This window comes from Gorilla gorilla, chromosome Y (assembly GCF_029281585.2).
Source record: "Gorilla gorilla gorilla isolate KB3781 chromosome Y, NHGRI_mGorGor1-v2.1_pri, whole genome shotgun sequence".
Taxonomy (NCBI): domain Eukaryota; kingdom Metazoa; phylum Chordata; class Mammalia; order Primates; family Hominidae; genus Gorilla; species Gorilla gorilla.
This window is the reverse complement of record NC_073248.2, coordinates 19,952,100-19,967,053: the sequence shown is the minus strand read 5'-3', so window position 1 is coordinate 19,967,053 and position 14,954 is coordinate 19,952,100. Positions and strand designations below refer to the sequence as shown.

Here is a 14,954-nt window from a genome sequence, read left to right as displayed (position 1 = left end):
CGGCAGGCCCCCTTCAGGGCTATATCTCTTAATGAGAATTGTGTGATCTGCCAGTTGGAAAATAAATATTCCTTCTTGCTACAATGAGAAAGGATATAAATCAACCTATTAGTCATTGGAAGCTTGTTTTGCTTTTACAGATGTGCACATTGATTAACTTTGCTAACATGTGTAAGTTGCTGGGAAGCGAGGGTCTTTCATTATGATAACTTCATCAACTATGTGAACTATTTTGGGGTTTACATTCTCCAAGTCACATAGTGACCTATCATCAAAAATCATTTTCTCTTCAATTTCTCAATTTCTGGAAACATACAAAAAGCCTGTTCCAAAATTATTTTAAGGACTATTAATAACCTAATTTATTTCATTTTTATTTTGGGGTGTATTTTTTATTTTATTAATATTTTTTAATTTTGCTGTAAGTTCTGGGATACATGTGCTAAGGTTGCAGCTTTGTTATATATGTATACATATGCCAGGGTGGTTTGCTTCACCTATAAACCTGTCACGTAGGTTTTAAACCCTTATGCATTAGGTATTTGTCCTAATGCTCTCATTTCCCTTTCACCCCACCCCCCAGCAATCCCCAGTGTGTGATGTTCCCCTCCCTGTGTTCATGCGTTCTCATCTTTCAACTCCCACTTATGAGGGAGAACATGTGGTGTTTGTTTGTTTGTTTTTTATTTCAACTGCATATAAAAATATTTGTGTATATATATATTTTTTATTATTATTATACTTTAAGTTTTAGGGTACCTGTGCACAATGTGCAGGTTAGTTACATATGTATACCTGTGCCATCTGGTGTGCGGCATTAGGTATATCTCCGAATGCTATCCCTCCCCCCTCCCCCCACCCCACAACAGTCCCCAGAGTGTGATGTTCCCCTTCTTGTGTCCATGTGTTCTCATTGTTCAATTCCCACCTATGAGTGAGCACATGCGGTGTTTGGTTTTTTGTCCTTGCAAAGGGCTAATATCCAGAGTCTACAGTGAACTCAAACAAATTTACAAGAAAGAAACAAACAACCCCATCAAAAACTGGGTGAAGGACATGAACAGACACTTCTCAAAAGAAGACATTTATGCAGCCAAAAAACACATGAAAAAATGCTCACCATCACCCATCACTGGCCACCAGAGAAATGCAAATCAAAACCACAATGAGATACCATCTCACACCAGTTAGAATGGCAGTCATTAAAAAGTCTGGTGTTTGTTTTCCTGTCCCCGTGCTAGTTTGCTGAGGATGACGGTTTCCAGCTTCCCTTATTCATGATCTGTTTTGCTTTTCCATTTTTTATTATTCAATTTTAGTAAGTGTATCCACCAAGAAACTTATTCTTTCTTCTGAGTTATCCAATTGGTCTTTTGTGCGCAATTGCTTGTACCTGAAAACAACTGTAGCAATTGCAACGGTTGTCAATTTTAGTCCCTATGACTATCTGCATTCCTGTGGTATCCATGGTTAATTTTTTATTTTATATTTATTGTTTGAGTATTTTGTCTTTCGTCTTTGTTCCCCTTCCTAAACATGCATCAATTTTGCCTCTCTTTCAGTAAACCCTACTATTAATTTTCTTGATATTTTTTACTGTAGAACAGAATTATTTTATTGTTGTTCTAACCTATTTCTTCTGCTAACTTTGGGGATAATGTTAGGTTGTTTGTTTGACATGGTGCTTTCTGTTGATATAGGTGTTTATTTATTCAAACTATTTCCATATTACTGTTTTATTGACCCACTGATTGTTTAATTTTTATGCAGCTGTGATTGTGTTGAGGAAACATATTTATTATGATTTCTATTTTTAAGATGTGCTTAGACTTCCTTCTGGTGTTGGAATAGAATTTATTTTAAGGAATATGACACGTGCAGTTGAAAAAACACGGGGCTTCTACAACTGATGGATGCAATATTCTATACATGACTGCTAGGTTCATTTGGGCTGAAGAGTAGTTTTAGTTGGATGATTTGCCTGCTTAATTTGTGCTTCGCTGATGATGGGGTGTTGAAATCCTCTACTAATATTGAATTGTGGTCCATTTCTCCCTTGAGATCTATCAATGTTCGCTCTATTTATTTACATGTTTCAATATTTGGTGAATATATATTTATACTAGTCATATTATCTTGGCATGTTGACTCTTTTTTCATTATATAATATCCTTCTTTGTCTCCTGTTGCCATTTTTCACTTGAACTCTATTTTGTCTCCTCTAAATAAAGCTACATCTGCCTTTTTTTGGTCTATGTTTGCACAAATGTCTTCTGCTGCTGCTTTACTTTCAGCCTTTTTTTTTTGTTTTTTTATAGGTGAAGTAAATATCTCGAGGCAACAGAAGTTGAGTCTGAATACAGTCTTTAAATATAAACGTTAACTAAATACACTTAATATTTATTAAGTTCAGGGGTAAATGTGTGGGATGTGCAGGTTTGTTACACAGGTCAAGGTGTGTCATGGGGGGTTGCTGTTACAGACTATTTCACCACGCAGGTTGTAAGGCCAGTAACCATTAGTTACTGTTCCTGTTTTTATCTTTCCTTCCATCCTCCACCCTCTGGTAGACCCCAGTGTGCATTCTTCCCTTTCATGTGTCCAAGTCTTCTCATTATTTTGCTTCCAGTTATAAGTGAGAAGATGAGGTATTCGCTTTTCCTTTCCTATGTTACTTTGCCAAGTATAATGGCCTTTTGTTCCAACCACGTGCCTAAAAAGGACATAATCTGATACGTTTTTATGGCTGCAGAGTGTTCCATGGCATATATGTACGACATTTTCTTTATCCAGGCTATCATGCCAATCTAAATGGCCATTTAGATTGATTCTACATCTTTGTCCTTGTGAATAGTGCTGTACTGGACATACACGTGCAAGTGTCTTTATAAAAATAACACTTTCTATTCTTTTCAAGATACATTCAGTAATCGAATTGCTGAGTTGAATGGTATTTCTTTGTCTAGGTCTCTGTGGACTCACCACACTCTCTTTGTACTAGTTTACACTCCCACCAACAGTGTAAAATCATTTCTTTTGTTCCCCACAAACTCACCAGCATCTGTCATTTTTTGACTTTTTAATAATAGCCAATTGGGCAGGTGTGAAATGGTACCTCACTGTGGTTTTGATTGACATTTCTTTGACGATCCATGACGCTGAGCTTTGTTTTCAGGTTTGTGGGCCACATGTATGACTTCTTTTGAGAGGTGTCTGTTCATGTCCTTTGCCCAGCTCTTAATGAGGTTGTTCATTCGTTTGTTAGTTTTTGTACACTTTTCAAGTTCTTTATAGATGCTGAATATTAGAAGTTGGTCAGATGCATAGTTTGCAAAATTGTCTGTTATTCTGTAGGTTGTTTAACTCTGTCAATAGTTTTAAGCAAAGGAATAACAATAAGTTGCATTCCTAGTCTCTGAGAACACAGATTTTAAAATATTTTTACTGACTCAGCCTCCCCAGGCCTCGTTATTGTGTAATTTTACCATCAGCTTCCACTGAAGGTAATTACTGCTTGATGAAGACTTAATAGTGCCACTTTGTGAATTATGCCTTGAGCTTTCTGATCATTTCTTTGTTTCCTTTTCTTCCTCTCTTATTTAACTTTGAATCTGTGTGTCTGATGTTTTCCTGTAGTGATATTTGCCGAACCTTTTAGATTCTCTGTGTAGTCGAAACTCATGTAAAAATATCTGAGGCAATATATGGTGGTTGTAAGTTGATAATAACATCGTTGAAATTGATTGCATGCACCAATTCTGAACTTTATGCTCTGGATCAATTCTCAACTCTCTCTCTTTCTCTCTCTCTCTCTCTATATATATACACACACACACACACACGCATATAAATATATCTCTCTGTACATATATATACACGTATGTACATATATACACATATATGTACATATATACATATACATATATACATATATACATACATACATATACATATATGTACAGAGAGAGAGGGAGTCATTCTCAACTATATATACAGTTATATTATATATACTTGTATAGTTACATTTAATATATAAAATATGTGTCTATATCATTTGTATATATAATATATATGTGTACCTACATTATATATTATATATACACATACTATATATTTCATGTAGTATATATGTGTGCATATATATATTATATACAGTATATGTGTGTATGAATAATATGTATAATATGTAAATAAAATAAAGATATAGGTATGAATGTGTGTATATATTTTATATATAGTATATATGCGTATATAATATATAACATATATATTATATATAATTTATACTGTGTAAATATAACATACATAATATGTAACATATACATAATATATAATGTATAGTATGTAACATATACATAATATATAATATATTTAAGCAAAGAGAAATGTATGTGTGTATATACCCATATATTATATAATAGATATTACATATACGCATACATACTATATATAATATATGTACACACATTTATACAGATATATTTATTTACTTATTTCAAAATGTATAATTTTGTGATTTGTATTCCTTGTCAAATTAAAGCAGCCATTATTATTTGCAATCATTTTATCTCTCCACCTTCACATTAAAGATACACGTTATTAACACACCTCCATTACAGTATCAAAATGTTCTTTATTTTACTGAGTACTTTTATAAGTGAGCTTTATCCTTTCTTACATTTTCATGTACTAATTAGTGTTTTTCTCTTCCAGCATGAACACCGCTCTTATCATGGCTTATAAGATAGGTCTTATGGCAATAAACTTCCTCAGATTTTGCTTATTTGGAAAACTTCATCTTTCCTTTATTTTGGAGAAAAGTTTTCCTGTGTGCATTACTCTTAGTAGGCAGGATTTTTTTCTTCATATTATTATTAATAAGTAAATGTTATCTCACTCTCCTTAATTGCAGTGTCTCTACTGACAAATCTGCTAGCTGTTGAGGACTCTCTTGTAGGTGATTTTATTCTTTGTGTTTGTGTGTGTGTGTGTGTGTGTGTGTGCTTCTGCTTTCAGGACTGGCTCTTCTGTGTTTTTGTCTTTTTAAAAACGTTTGAAAGTTTCACCTCAAACTATTTTAGTGTCGTTTTGTACAAATCAATCTGATTGGAAGAGTCTCTTTGTATGTCTAAATATTTACATTTTTATGCCAGTTTGGAAAGCTCTCTGCTGTCATTTAAAAATTGTTGTTTCTACCTTTATTTTTTTTCTTGTTTTATTCTTGTGATGAGTAACATTACTGTCTTCATGCTGTTTCATAAATCCCGCAAGCTCTCTTTTTTCCTTTTTTACTGCTGTTTTCTTCTGAGACCCTATATTTTGAAATAACTGGTCTTTAGTTCCCAGCATGTTTTTTTGTGCCTGATTAATTTTGATGTTGATGCTCTTTTTATTTTAATGTTTGTTAAATATATTTTAGCTTCTGGGATTTTGCATTTTTCATCATTGTCATGCCAGGATGGGTCTGGCATCTTTCAGTAGAGGTACCAGTCTGGAGGCCTGGTCCCTGAGAGCCTTCTCAGTGCTCTGTGGCATGCCAATGTTAGCATTTAAGGAAAGTTTGCTTATCATCATCCTCTCCTTTAATCAGCCATTTTCTCTCTCTGCACTTTGCTAACAGGTTATTAGAAGGATGACGAGACTAGTACAAAACTCCCGTTACTACCCTTTTAAATTATGTCTTATCTTATTATTGTGCTACCACCCAGTACTCCTATCACCCACCTGGTTTCAGTCTTATGTATGAGCACATATTTTCAAGTGTGGATATTTGTTCATATTGATTCTTCTACGAGTGGGAGCGGATTGGTGAAGTTTTCCATTTCCCATTCCTTCTCCTTGCCTCTCCTCAACTCTTTACTTCATGTTGAAATTATACATGGGTTTATCAACTTATAAATCTCGATACTGTTCTTTTCTTATGATGGATGTAAATTTTCTAGTTGTGTAATATCTGTGCTCCTCAATCTTTTGTTATGAATATAGTTTTCTGACAGAATACAGCCTGACAGCCATTATTATTAGACAAAGTTATGAAATACTCAGCTGTGTAACTATTGCACATGTCTCCCTGGCATGTGGATGGAGATGTGGTTACTGCATTCATCTTATACGTATTATTATTGTAATACGGTTGTGACCTTTTAGGCTTTATAAATTCTTCTTAGTTTCTTACATATGTATATACAATTTCAAGTTGTATAAACCTTAAAGGCTACTTAGTGTGAACACATTTGTGAGGAGTGCATATGTTGTGCAGTTTTCCTGAAGACTAATGCATATTCTTACCGTCAGCACACCTCTATTGCACATGTATAGAAATTAGTTGGCGGTATACTACCTAGGTATTTTTTATACCTTGAAACCTGCATGTACAAACTTTACCTTCTCCTTTTTTTGTGAGAAGAAAGCATCCAGGTTTTATAAAATATGTGCTCTTCCATTGTAAGAAAATGTAAGTGATCAACCCTGTCGTCATTCTCACCTAGAATTTAATGGAACCGGAGACTTACAAACCTTATTTTTCCCCTTATCATTACACTGAGTTTGCTGCCAACGTGAGCACATATATTATTGAATATAGATATGAGTTGACAATACACATTATTACTTTTTTGTTCTTGAGTTTAAAATGCAAACTCTCAGCTGCACGATGTGTGCTAATTTTCTTTTCTCGGTATGAATGCATTGTGGTCGGGTATGAAAATTCCCAAATCCTCCCTCTTTGCCCGTGGATGTAATTACCCAACTACAGTAAGACTGTTTAGAAGTTTAGCTGATAAGGTAATCCTTTTGAGTTAATAACTTTACATATCTTGATGGGTTTCTTGGCTGTATTAATAGGGGATGACCTTTAATGTTGGATAACAATAAATTTCTGAGGTGTACCAATGTTTATTTTTTCTTGTTTGAATATATATGTGTATATATATATATTTAATCATGCATACATGTATATATACACACACACACACACATATTTGAACATATATATAAAGAAAAGTAACCACATACACACAAAATCTCCTTTTCTTGACCAAAGAAACAATGTGCTCACTATGTAAACCAGTCTTTTTCTTGTGTATGGGTGTGCATTTCACATAAAAATTTTCCAGCCCATTTTAATTTACATTTGAATGAGGCATGTCTACACTCATTTTTTGGTTTCTTCTTTAAATTTTTATTTTATTTTGAATACCAGTATCACACGTCCTTGTTGGTTACATGGAAATATTGCATGATGGTGGGTTATGCAGTGTGAATTTCAACACCCAGCTAGTGAGCACGGTATCCAATAGATAGCTTTTTAGCCCACTTCATTTTTTTATTCTCTGTATTTCCACAGTGTCTGCTGTTTCCATATTTACGTGCGTGTATTTTCAATGCTCATCTTCTGCTTATAAGTGAAAACGTGATTTTTTTTCTGTTCCTGCAATAAATATGGCCTCTGTCTGCATCCGTGTTGCTGTATATGTCATCATTTCATTCTGTTTTATTGCTGCATAGTATTCCTTCGTGTATAGGTACATTCTTAAATCCCATCTACCACTGATGAACTGAATACTAGTTTTATGTGTGCAGTCCACCTAGGCTGACTCCATGATTTTGCAAATTTGTGTAGTGCTGTATTAAAGACATGAAAGCATGTGTCTTTTTGTTGGGATAATGTGCTTTTCATTTCTGGACACATATCTAGTGATAGAATTTCTGTGTGGAATGTTAGCTTCATTTTAAGTCATTTGAGAAATCTTCAGCCTGCTTTCCTAAGTGGCTGAACTCTTATGCATTCTCATCAACAGTGGGGAAGCATTTTCTATCCTCTGCAGCTTCATGAGCACCTGTCTTTTTTTTTTTTTAATTTTTTGACTCTTAAATAACAGCCATTCTGACTGGTGTGAGATGGTGTCTTATTGCGGTTTTGATTTGCATTCATGAAAAAATTAATGATGATGAATATTGTTATCATATGCTTATTGGCCACTTACATGTCTTGTTTAGAGAAAGGCCTGTTCATGTCTTTGAGTACTTTCAATAGCTATTTGTGTTTTTCTTGTTGGTGTGTTAAAGTTTCCTGTAGATGCTGAATTTTAGACCTTCGCTGGTGCAGCTGGGAAATATCTTCTCTTGTTCTTAGGTTTTCTGTTTGCTTCAAACTAATCTTGATGATAATTGGTTCAATTTTATAGAATATCTTGCCAAAAAATAGAGCGTTCTCTGCTCATTTTACAAAGATAATGGAGTCTCTTCTGTAACACTCCTGGCTTTTCTGTAAGTGGATAAAAGCTTATATTTATATCAATATAGGCCTCCTTCTTCTTCTTTATTGGACATAGATGTGTTCTTCCTCACTATATAAATTCTGTGCTACACATGCATGGGTATTACCATAAGCCTTCAGGTTGCATGAATCCTGGTTGTTCGGTTTTATTACAATTATGATTATGATTATGATTATTCTTCTTTAACAGTGCATAGTGTCAGGTAAATCAAACCTAGCTTTGCTCTAACTTTGATATAAATCAAAGTTTCTCAATTGTATACAGTTAGGCAGAATATTTCCAATGTCTGCAAGAGTACTCTCATGCCTTGTTTAGTTTGCATATAAGGTAGCCCGTGTGTTACAGAAACATTGGCCACTTGTTTGATTATAAAACTGTATATCCCTCTTAAATGAACGTTGGAAACTGCTTGAACAGAAACACACCCTTTTTACCTTTATATCCACCGTCTTTGGCTGAAATCAACTGAAATCAACTGATTTCAACTGAAATCAACTGAAAATCAACACAACCTTACTGGCTGTATACAAACTGAAATTTTTCTTTCTCTGACATAGATCTAGAACTTTCTGATAAGTTCTGAGTTAATCCTACACGCTCACTAATGTGAGCTTCTTGATTGTGAATGAACAGACAGACACACACACACACACACACTCTTGCATTTTTAAAATTATTGCATATGAAAAAGAAAGCTTAGGAGCTATCTTCTCAATTCTAGTTTTTGGAACTGAGATGCTAAATTTAAATTTGTATGAATGCTGGCCTTTTCTTCTCTCAGATACATGAAAGTTTTTGAGACATTTATCCCTTTCCAACATATATATTATGTATATATATATATATATATATATATGTATTTTTTTGAGGCAGGGCCCCACTTTTCCACCCAGTCTGAAAATTCATGTCAATACACAAATCAAAGTAGGTTACTGTTCTTATATTATATTTATGTATACATATGTGTGTGTGTACTTATGTATGTATGCAATGTAAAGAAGAATTCTTACAGCTAACTTTACACACTGCTTTCAATGTAGACAGCCTAGGGGTTATAAATCACATGGATAAATGCTATATTCATGGAAGAAAAAGTGTGGCGTTTGTACCTACCAGTCATTTTCGTCACAAATAAGAACATTTTCATTGGGCGAAGACTTAATAGAACCAAAAATTCACATTTAACAATGAGAATGAAGGGTGCCAGAAAACAGAAATGGTACTCACTATAGAAGAAGTATAATCAGCTACACTGAAAAACCTCAAACACAAACACAGAATTACAAACATAAATCAAAATATCAAAAAGGCAAGCTCATTTATCTTGCTCTTTTGGGCCAGGGCACACTCATTTACTTTCAATACAGTAGGACACAGGATTTATGCAGCAATGATCTTACAACCATGGCAACTAAAAAATTCACAGAAGAGCATACCGGTCTACAACCAGAGCTCATATATATGTAACAACAGTTTTTCCACCAGAGAGTTGTACATTTACTACAGAAATAAGAGGTCAAAATTTATTTTTTGCTACATAATCACTGACTACTTGACCCAGATATGAGCATGCCCCCTGCCTGTGTAAACTCTGGCTTCCACTTGTCATAATGCTAAGTAAACTCTAACTTTCATAAAATCCGACCTTCTTCATATGCAAGTGACATGATTCAAACAACCCAAACACTCATAACTTTCAAAAACAACAAAAAAAGAGATCTCCAGGTTTATACTTGAGAGATTTTAACCTTAACAGCACAAGTTAGTTCAGGTAATACGTAGGCAGAAGGTCTGATTTATAGCCCTTCCCTCCTGGCATGAATAGTAATTTGATGACCTCAATTAACTGAAAAAGAACGTTTTATTGAAGAGCCAGTGAGATTCTTGATTATATAATCTTAGCTATATTTCTGGCATTTTTAGTAACTTTCTCATGCTAAATATCTGGCTTTTAAAATTACAAACTTCATTAACTTGGAGGGGAATAAGAGCTTCCTGGCTGTACATAAGCTTGATGGCTTTCTTGGGGTGGATTTGGGCTCATGGGCTGTATGCAGGCTTCCTGTCTTTGCCAATCTTCACCTTTCTCTTTGATTTGAAAGATAACCTTCAGAGCCGTGCAATCAATAAACTGCTGTTTTCTTGCATATTGAATTCTATTCTCTGACTGAGAAACCCTGAACCTTCCATTTTCTAGGTATAAATGTAACAACCCAGATTTATAAATTATGGACTAGCCTTTTGCACAGGAGCATGCTCATGCTTTTATCTCTTTCCGATGGACATAAGTTAACCATTTAAATAAAATCTGGCCTCCTCCTTCCTGATAAAGAAGTATAATTGTCTGTAAATATACATAAAGTGCGCTTGCGGAATATGGATGCGTCTTCCAATCTGTGTAAACCATGAACATTCTCAGTCTATTGGGATCTAAAGTTTACATTTGGATAAACTGTAGACAGTCTTTTCTTTTTCTTCTGAGATGGAGTCTTGCTCTGTCACCTTGCTGGAGTGCAGTGGTGCAATCTCGGCTCACTGTGACCTCTGCCTCCTGGGTTCAAGCAATTCTCCTGCCTTAGCCTTCTAAGTGGCTGAGATTACCGGCACCCACCACCATGCCCAGCTAACTTTTGTGTTTCTGTGTATTTTTAGTAGAGATGGGGTTTCTCACCATATTGGTCAGGTTGGTCTTGGACTCCTGACCTCAAGTGATCTGCCCCCTTCTGCCTCCCAAACTGTTGGGATTACAAACATGAGCCACTTTACCCAGCCTGTGACAGCATTTATCTAACGTGGTGGTGTGTTTCATCCAAACCAGGCTTTTATTTTTGGCCTTGATATAGTGATAAAGTTTCCAGCTCTGTAAACTCTGACCCCCCTTACATTGGCCATGAACATGCTCTTTAAAGTATAAATATTGCTGTATCAGAAACATGCAAACTTTGATCTCTTACCCATCTTTAACCAACTGTGGTGGGGCTTACCATCAGCGGAGAGGGACTTATCATAGAGTAACAGTCCAGAGCAAGAGCTTTGGGGTCAGACTTAGGCTTTAGTGTTAGCTTCACAGTCAACTGTGACCCGAGAAAGAAGAAGAATGAGCCCTTTCCAGCTGTTTTAGATAATATTGCTAGTATGGTAGCCTGCACATGGCTAAATGCTCCATCTTGTAAACAAAAGTCTTATTATTTGGTATTCCCTGGGGCTATACATTTACTTTGGCTAAATGCTGATATCCATAGAATCCTGTAGAAGAATAGGTAGGTAAAAAGAAATGCAGTGGTGCATTTACATTTTACAGAGTTCTTGAAGCTCTTGAGATTAACGATGGCAGGAAATTCATCACTTATTAAAGTAATTATCCTTGGAGATGGTGGAGTTGGGAGGTGTTCATTTATAAACAGATATGTAACTAATAATTTTGATATCCAGCTCTTTAAGACAATAGGTGCAGAATTTTTAAATAAGATTTGGATGTGGATAAACATTTTGGTGCCACTCAGATTTGGGGCATGGCAGGTCAGGAGGGTTCTGAAGCCTGAGGACATCATTTTACAGATATTCTGTCTGCGGCCTGCTTACTTTTAGTACCGACGATTCTCAAAGCTTCCAGAACTTTAGTAACTGGAAAAAAGAATTCATATATTATGCAAATGTGGAAGAACACGAGAGCTTTCCTTTTGTGATTCTGGGTAACAAGACTGACATGAGATAACAGCAGATGTCTTCAGAAGAAGCCCAAGCTTGTGCAGGGACGACGACCACTATTTTTATTTTGAAACAAGTGCAAAAGATGCCACAAGTGTGGCAGCAGCCTTTCAGGATGTGGTTTGAGGGGTTTCTGTGAACGAGGATATGTCGGATCAGTTGATGCACACAGACACAGTGAATCTTCATCGAAAGCCCAGGACTAGCTCATCTTGCTGTGGATTGTTAGAGGTTGCTGCTGCATTCTAATCAACTCACAGGTATACACAAAATCGACATGCGGATAAAAAAGAATTAGGGTTTGCACCACGGTATCATCTACTAATAAATTTCAAATGAGTGTATTGTCCTGCTTTATTAGTTGGTGGGGGAAGGGACACATCCACTCATGGAAGAACATGGTTTCTCCACAATGGCACTGTGCATTTCTAAATTGTAATATTTGTCTAAAAACGTTTCTTTGATTTACATATGTAGGTTACAGAGCTAAGAAATGAGATAACCAAGATGAATTATAATTAAAATAAGAAACTTGACTACGCTACAATTTATACATGAATTTTTTTTTCCTGGGGAAATGGATTACTTCTTTTTATATCTACAAGTTTTTATGCAACTAGCATTGCATTCTTGCTTCAAGGAAATAATTTCCTAAAGCAAAAATGTTAGATACAGAAGACTAAAATCTAATGTATTTGCAATGCATTGTTACTTAGTTTACTTCTTCATTCTCTTCAAAATGACTTAACCTTCCCTATTTTTATTCTGTGTTTCATTAGAATTACTCTCACTAGTAATTGCTCATCATTTGTGTGCCATGAGGGCACTTCGACCCCCATAGATCATGTTCCATGGTCCCAGGAGAAGGGTAGGTCCCCAGTGGTACAAGAGTTGCTTCATACAGTTTGTCATACATCCAGCTGAATTTGGGCTACCCAGGAATGGAAATCATTTCCATAAACGGAGTTCAGTTTTAAGAAAAAGGCCAACTACTGAGCCTGGGGAACAGACAAATGTGCATCTGATATCACAGTTACAATGTGCTGTGTGGAGGATACAAAATTACCATTCCACTAATGCACTAGGTAATATTTGTGTTACTTTCTTCAAACTTGGAGAAAGCCTCCTAGTTGAAGTTAAACCATTCCTTTTTAACACAAGACACAAGCTAACATTATAGCTCTCAATTGATTTAGCTATGTATTTATTTAGTTTCTTCTCTATCACTGAACATTGTATACTTATTTATCTCAAGGAATTTTTTTTGATTCCCAAATACTTGTTCCAATGATCAGACTTGATGAAGCAAATTGTGATCTTTCATGGATGAAGTTCATATGCTGTGTGGTTGGTGATTATCTGATTCTACAGAGGATAACCAAAGCCCACACTGAGTGTGAATGAGACCCTCAACTGGGAAATGATGGGGATATCAAAGTACAAGCTGGGTGAGGGGAGCTGGCTGCCACATAGGGAAAGGGTTTTTGAAAAATTACATCAAAACATTTCTCTTCTTGGCACCACCCAATGGGAATCAATGTAAAAACATTCTGGTAAGCTAAGCTTTTGAAAGTCTAATGTCCTAACATAAGGGTCTATTTTGCCATCTGTAAATATTTTATGGAAAATACAATAGAAGACGGTTGGAGAACAAAGCAGGTGGTGAGTGTGCAGCTGGAGTGGTGGAAATCTGCTTCAGAGCCTCACTAGGCAAAAGAACCATAGATCATGCTCCATAGCTTGAAGAAAGTGTGGGACCCAGTGGTACAGGAGTTGCTCCATATGGTCTCTCATACATCCAGCTAGGTTCAAGCTATCAATGGATACTTTTCCCTTGAGAGGTTTCAGGTTTTTTTTCTCTAGGTTCATGCCGAAGGAAGTATTCTAAGTTTCCAGCTACAGCAAGAGGACAAAACTCGATGTGTGCATTTTATCTGGATCACTTTTGGAGCACGAAAGCAGATAACCAACGTAGTGCTAACATACGTGTGCTCAGGTGAGCCTGATTACAAGACTGATCTCACCCTATTCCTCTTGTGTTAAAGAACCTTCAAAAGATATCCCCTACCAGATCCAAGCTTTGCCAGCTTAGCTTTCTTCATAATCTTCTCCTGTCTATCAGCTGTCAGTTCTATCAGTGTGCCCCAGTGCCCTTCTTCACACCTTCACACCTGCAGTGCTTTCCTCTGCAGCCCACCTTGGAAGTCCCACTCAATGCTCCACTTCCCTTCTACCTTCTTCAAATACCAGTCACACACAAAAACATAGGCATTTAACTTTAGTAATATATGCACAAAAAATGTATTACTAGTTTCTACCCCACTTTCCCCAGCCTGGAGAAAAGTTTATTTTCAGGATACCACTATTGTGCAGCTAAGCTATAACTTCCCGCTGTCAGTCACCCTGCTGCTCTTGGCTTGCTTGCATCATATTCCTCCGAATTATATGGTCACAGAGGCCAGAACCAATCATATTAAAAAATACATGTTTGCTGAAATTACTCCCAGATTTCTAGATGTGTATGTGCCTTTTCCTGCTCCCAAAGCTCTGGCATTTAGTTTCAGTCAATCTGAGGCTTGTATAACCGGTTAAGATATCAAATTAATTTTCATACTACCAATAGAGAAAGTAGGACAAAAACAGTTGTGGTGGGCAGCACTTTTAATATCAGGCTGGAGGCTGTGCACGGTGGTTCTTGCCGGTAATCACAGCACTTTGGGAGGCTGAAGTGAGTGGATCATCAGGATAGGAGTTCCAAAACAGCCTGGCCGATATGGTGAAACCATATCTCTTCTAAAAATACAAAAATTAACTGGTGTTTTGGTCAGTGCCTGTAACCCCAGCTGCTTGGGAGGCTGAGGCAAAGAATTGCTTGGTCCCCACAGTGGAGATTAAAGAGAGTCGAGATCACACCACTGCACTCCAGCCTGGGCAACAGAATGAGAATCCATCTTATATGTGTATGTG

At 36.2% G+C, this 14,954-nt stretch overlaps 2 pseudogenes; one reads left to right on the top strand and one right to left on the bottom strand.

Annotated features, from left to right (window-relative positions):
• LOC129530205 (centriole and centriolar satellite protein OFD1-like) overlaps window positions 1-14,954 on the bottom strand; it is an 812,440-nt pseudogene that overhangs the window by 65,789 nt on the left and 731,697 nt on the right.
• Window positions 11,607-12,236, top strand: LOC129530399 (ras-related protein Rab-9A-like; annotated as a pseudogene).